The sequence below is a fragment of the Silene latifolia genome, chromosome 3 (genome assembly GCF_048544455.1).
Source record: "Silene latifolia isolate original U9 population chromosome 3, ASM4854445v1, whole genome shotgun sequence".
Taxonomy (NCBI): Eukaryota; Viridiplantae; Streptophyta; class Magnoliopsida; order Caryophyllales; family Caryophyllaceae; genus Silene; species Silene latifolia.
The window spans coordinates 143,561,229-143,567,066 of record NC_133528.1 but is presented as its reverse complement, the minus strand read 5'-3'; the positions used below and the strand labels follow the sequence as shown (position 1 = coordinate 143,567,066).

The 5,838-nt window shown below is 37.2% G+C and overlaps 1 pseudogene; it reads left to right on the top strand.

The window, feature by feature from the left end:
- The first annotated feature begins 292 nt into the window (after positions 1–292).
- Positions 293–2,223, top strand: LOC141646378 (alpha-amylase-like; annotated as a pseudogene).
- The last annotated feature ends 3,615 nt before the right edge of the window (positions 2,224–5,838 follow it).

Below are 5,838 nucleotides of genomic sequence, written 5' to 3'. Positions count from 1 at the left end.
GAGGTAACAAATGTGCCATAAATATGCAACATGGTTCATCTGTTATATCAGTTTTATCAAGGAAAAGTTGCAATTTGCAACACAAATAAACGTCATGTGACGAGGCCTACATAAAACCTTATCATTTCCACCTTTAGTTTACTCGTAAATCAAGAAAATTCCTACATGTTGCCATGCATTTTCCTTCTATAAATAGCTTCCTTTGTTTTATTTCTTCTTCACTCAATCCCTTTCAATAGTATTCTTCTTCCTCTTCTTCTTCATCATTCCGACTCGATCTAAGAGTTCGAAGATGAAGAGTCCTACGATGATAACCATTTGTTTCTTCTATATATCATTTTCATTGCTCTTCGCGTTTGTTACTCCAACGTTGTTGTTTCAGGTATACATTTGCTCTTTTAAACGTGTTGTCAGAAAAGATAATTTCAAAATATTAGCATGGCGATAAGAAGAAATTTTATTTTCTCATCAATATTTTCAATGGAATATTCAATTTTAGTATCTTAATATTAATTGTTCTTGTAATTAGGGTTTCAATTGGGAGTCATATAATAAACAAGGAGGACTATACAATTCACTCAAGAACTCGGTCGACGATTTAGCTAGAGCCGGAGTTACCCATGTTTGGTTGCCTCCACCATCTCACTCGGTCTCGCCTCAAGGTACTTTAATTTCAACTACATCTTTTCTGAGACAATTCTCTATAAATACATCCTAGTATACAAGATTGTCTTAAAAGAGACAGATTCAATTTGATATGATAATTGATAAATGAAGGAAAATACTTATTATGCTTATAGAGTACGTATGAGTGTATGACTATATTTTAAATGACATTTTACAACGTTGTTAACGTACTTAAGATGAGAACTACTTAATTTGGACTACTTAAGATAATAATAGGAATAACAAAGTACCAAATTTGTTCAAATCATGATAATTAATCTTTCATTTGTCTTAATTAATGTAGAGAGACGGTGTAAAATTTGTCATAAATTAACGAAATTAATACATTATTATCTGTCTTTATACGGAGTATATCTTTGGTTTTCAGGATATTTGCCTGGTAGATTATATGATCTTGATGCCTCGAGATACGGACGTGAAGCCGATTTAAAGTCATTAATCGGCGCCTTCAAGCAAAGAGGGATCAAAAGTGTTGCGGATATAGTAATAAACCATAGGTGTGCTGATAAACAAGATGGAAGAGGAATTTGGTGCATTTTTGAAGGTGGGACCCCAGATAGTCGCCTAGATTGGGGCCCTTAGGCCATATGTAGGGATGACACCCAATATTCGGATGGTAGCGGTAATTTAGATACTGGGGCGGGTTATGGAGCTGCCCCAGATATCGATCACCTTAACCCTAGAGTCCAAAGTGAGCTAATCGACTGGATGAATTGGTTAAAGAACGAAATTGGATTCGATGGTGGGTGGAGGTTTGATTTTGTCAAGGGTTATGCACCTAGTATTACCAAAATTTATATGCAACAAACTTCACCAAATTTTGCCGTAGGAGAGTTATGGGACTCACCTGTTAATTATGACGCCGATGGTCGACCCGATTATAACCAAGATGGCCCTAGGAATGAGCTAGCCGGGTGGGTCCAAGCCGCGGGTGCGGGTGTCATTAATGCATTTGATTTCACTACTAAAGGTATACTTCAAGTTGCTGTTCAAGGTGAGTTATGGCGATTGAAGGACTCGAATGGAAGACCAATTGGATTAATTGGAACAATGCCTAGAAATGCGGTTACTTTTATTGATAATCATGATACGGGTTCTACTCAAAAGTTATGGCCGTTTCCATCCGATAAAGTCATGCAAGGTTATGCTTATATTCTCACTCACCCGGGAACTCCATCCATTGTAAGTCGCTCAAAACCCTAATTATGTTCGATCTTTCTATATCACTTTTATTTCGATGTATATCTAATGAGAAACATATTGGATTAACCTGTTTTGTAGTTCTATGATCACTTCATTGAATGGGGATTGAAGGAAGAAATTATACGATTGAGTTCAGTGAGGACGAGGAATGGTATAACCGAATCAAGCAATGTGAATATAATGGCAGCGGATGCCGATCTCTACGTAGCAATGATCGATGGAAAGGTGATAGTTAAGCTTGGGACAAGATATGATCTTGGCAATCTTATTCCATCAAACTTCAAAGTTGCTACTTATGGAAACAATTATTGCGTGTGGGAGAAGCAAGGTTAAGCCAAGCATAATAATGAAAATTATCCCAAGAATTATTAGGTATTATGGTATACGAAGTATTATTATATATATATATATATATATATATATATTATAAAATAAAAATAATGGAGATTTAGAAATCTGCCATTTATTTGTGATGTATGAAGCTTTATTATGGCTTCATTAGCTTATGTATTTGTATTCCTTATACCACTATTTACTAGGGTGGTATTATTCTTGTCCTCAAAATGAGAGAATTATAAGGATCAGGCCTTATATGATGCTGTAGCAGAATCATTTTTCATGAAATAATACTTTTTAACGCAATGACGATATATATGCTTCTATAGTTAATTAGATTAAATAATGTGTGTGTGTTAAATAAATCTATGAATGTGTGTGTGTTAAATAAATCTATCAAGATTCAAGACATTCAAGCCATTACAAGAACAAATTTCACCACGCCACCATTCATTTAAATGGCATGTATTACTATGATCTTGCAACTTAATAGTCCCTTGTCTCGTTCATTTGTTTACCTATTGTTTTGACACAATTAGTAAGGAGATGGAAGGGACCAATTGTAGTTAGTGTTATTGAATGACAAGTGAGCCTATGAACCATATGGGTTAAGTATAAGCCATATGGGTTAGTTAGTTGTTAGTTGTCAAGTGACTACTTTGTATATATATACTCATAATGTAATCATTTGACTAAGTTAATACAACACAACATTATATTTACTCTTTCTCTCTCCTACTACCTTACTACATCTCTCTATAACAGAATTACTATTTCTGGTATTTCCATGGAGATCAATAGCAAGGTTTCATATGGTATCAATCGCCGGAGAATTTCCTGAGCTATAATCGCTTCCGCATTTCTTCTTCTTCTTCATCTTGTGATCTTCGTTCTTATCTTCGAAAATTCGGTTAAATTTATCTCTTAGATTGAGGTAAAATCTCGAATTTTTCGTCTCTTTTACGAAGATCGTCATCAATTGTCTTTCAATTTGTCAATTGATCTTTTTGTCTCATCGATTGCTTTCGTTTGCATATCGTTTGATCGCATTTCACATCTGGTTAATTTTGTGGAAAATTCTGTGGTTTTCACCTGAATTCTGCATTTCACCTGATTTTTCTTGATATCTTTCCTTCTTATCATCGTCTGCTTATTTTCACTCGTGCATCATCATGCCTGAGTCTACTGATAATGCTGTGTCGGTGACTTCTGCTTCTGGTGATTTTTATGATGATCCTCTATATTTGAGTACATCAGATCAACCTAATATGAAGCTAGTTACTCCTGCTTTTAGTGGAACTAATTTCCTTAACTGGAAGCGTGAGGTTTATTTTGCATTAGCTGCAAAAAATAAGGAGATGTTCATTGACGGTTCTCTTAAAAAGCCTGCTAAGACTGATAAGACATATCATAGATGGATTCGTTGTGATATCATGGTAATGTCCTGGATTAAATACTCTCTAAGTGAGGACATTCGTGATCATATGATTTATGCTAGAAGTGCTAAGGATATGTGGGATGAACTTCAAGAGAGATATGGCCAGGCTAATGCCTTACAAAATCTATCAGATTAGAAAGGATCTTAGTGCAATTAAACAGAGTAATGCGTCTTTGGTTGAATACTACAGTAACCTGAAAAGGAATTGGGAGGATTTAGACAACCTGGACCCTATTCCCCAATGTTCCTGTGGTGCTATCAACTCTTGTACCTGCAATTTGCTCAAAAGAATGTTTGACAGGGATAATCATGCCAAACTTATTCAGTTTCTCATGGGATTAAATGCTGGTTATGATGGGATGTGCACTAACATTCTGTCAATGGAACCCTTACCTCCTATCAATAAGGTTTTGGGTCAGTTGCAAACCATTGAGAGACAAAAACAAATTTCTGAAGCTGTTGAAGTCTTAGCAGAAGCAAATGCTTATGCCAGTGCTAGGGCAGCTCAGCCTGATCATAAGAAGCCAAATATTGCAGGGTCCTCTGATGCTTCTACTTCCAAGTTCTGCATTAATTGCAACAAGGGAGGGCATGACACTGCAGACTGCAATAGTCTTAAAACTTGTGCTCATTGCAAGAAGCCTGGTCATGTCATTGAAAGGTGTTTTATCTTACTCAAGGCAAAGGCAAAGCAGAATAAGGGGAAAACAACTGGTCTGACATTCACTGGGGGCAACAATGTGTATAGAAGAGGGGCACACAATGTTGATGTGGCACTTCCTGAGTCTTCTTTCCAGACCACGTCTCCTCTGGATGAGATTTCTGCATCACCTCAGACAGCTAGCCAGTTCACCTTTGATTCTAGCATGGTGGATGGTATCATCAATTCTGTTACTCAACAAGTTCTTCAGGCTTTCTCTGCTAATCAGTCTGCTTCATCCACATCTAACTTTGCAGGTATACTTACTGATTCTCAAGCCTATTCAGTTAGTAATGCCTGTTTAAATGGGGATTGGATTATAGACACAGGGGCTAGTGATCATATGACTGCCAATAAGGCACTCTTACATGACATAAAACACTTGTATAAACCTATTTGTTAGACCTGGAATTTCGCACTACTGACAGGATGGAATTCTACCCTGGCCTGACGATCAGGGCAGGTCCGTCAGGGTAGTCCAAGTTTGGCACCAGCCGATGAGCCTAGACTCCCGCGTCATCTTCAGGATCAAGTTCAACCCTGGCCTGACAATCAGGGTGTCAGGACGTCAAGCCATCAGGGTGTCAGGACGTCAGGCTATCAGGGTATCAGGACGTCAGGCTATCAGGGTATCAGGACGTCAGGCGCCAAGCCGGAGAGGACAACGGTCAAGTGTAAGGTCAACATTTGACCAAGTCAAGGATAATTATATAGGATTATTACCACATTAATATGGTAATTAAGAGCATATTAATGATGAAGATTCTGTCATAAATAAGGAGCATTAATAGGCATTAATGCGCAATAAAGACTGCAATTAAGGAGAAATATTCAGCATTAAGTACAAAGATTTGGCAGCCATTCAGCCTGCCTATATAAGGAGCATTTGAAGATCATTTGGGAAGACAAGACATACTCCAACATATACAACACGCACTACAAGATTACAAGCCACACAACACTTAGAGAAATATTACAAACATTGTCATTATCATACTTATATTCTCCCAATTACATAGTGAAATCCTCTCCTGGCTTGGTGCCCGTGGTTTTTTCCCATTCAAGGGTTTTCCACGTACAAATTCCTTTGTCTTATTATTTACTTTATTTGCATTACTTTTATCATAATCAATCCTGCCTAGGTACAATTACGATATATCAAAATAGGATAATACTAGTTAACCCCCATACTATTCTACCCTGGTCGTATTTCCAGCCTTGCGCAAAATATGGACAAAACAATTGGCGCCGTCTGTGGGGAAACTAGTTTATTAATCCTACAAAAATGTTCGCAAGATTTTTTCTTGTCACGAGTTTGAGAGCCTTGAGAAAAATTGGTACAATGATTTTTTATAACCCTCGTTTGGAATGAAGATGTGCTAGATCCGACGGAAATATTACTAAAACAAGTCAAAAGTCCTTCCAACGATCATAAGTGTTACAACCTCCGGTGTTGCCTAAGGAGAATTCAAGG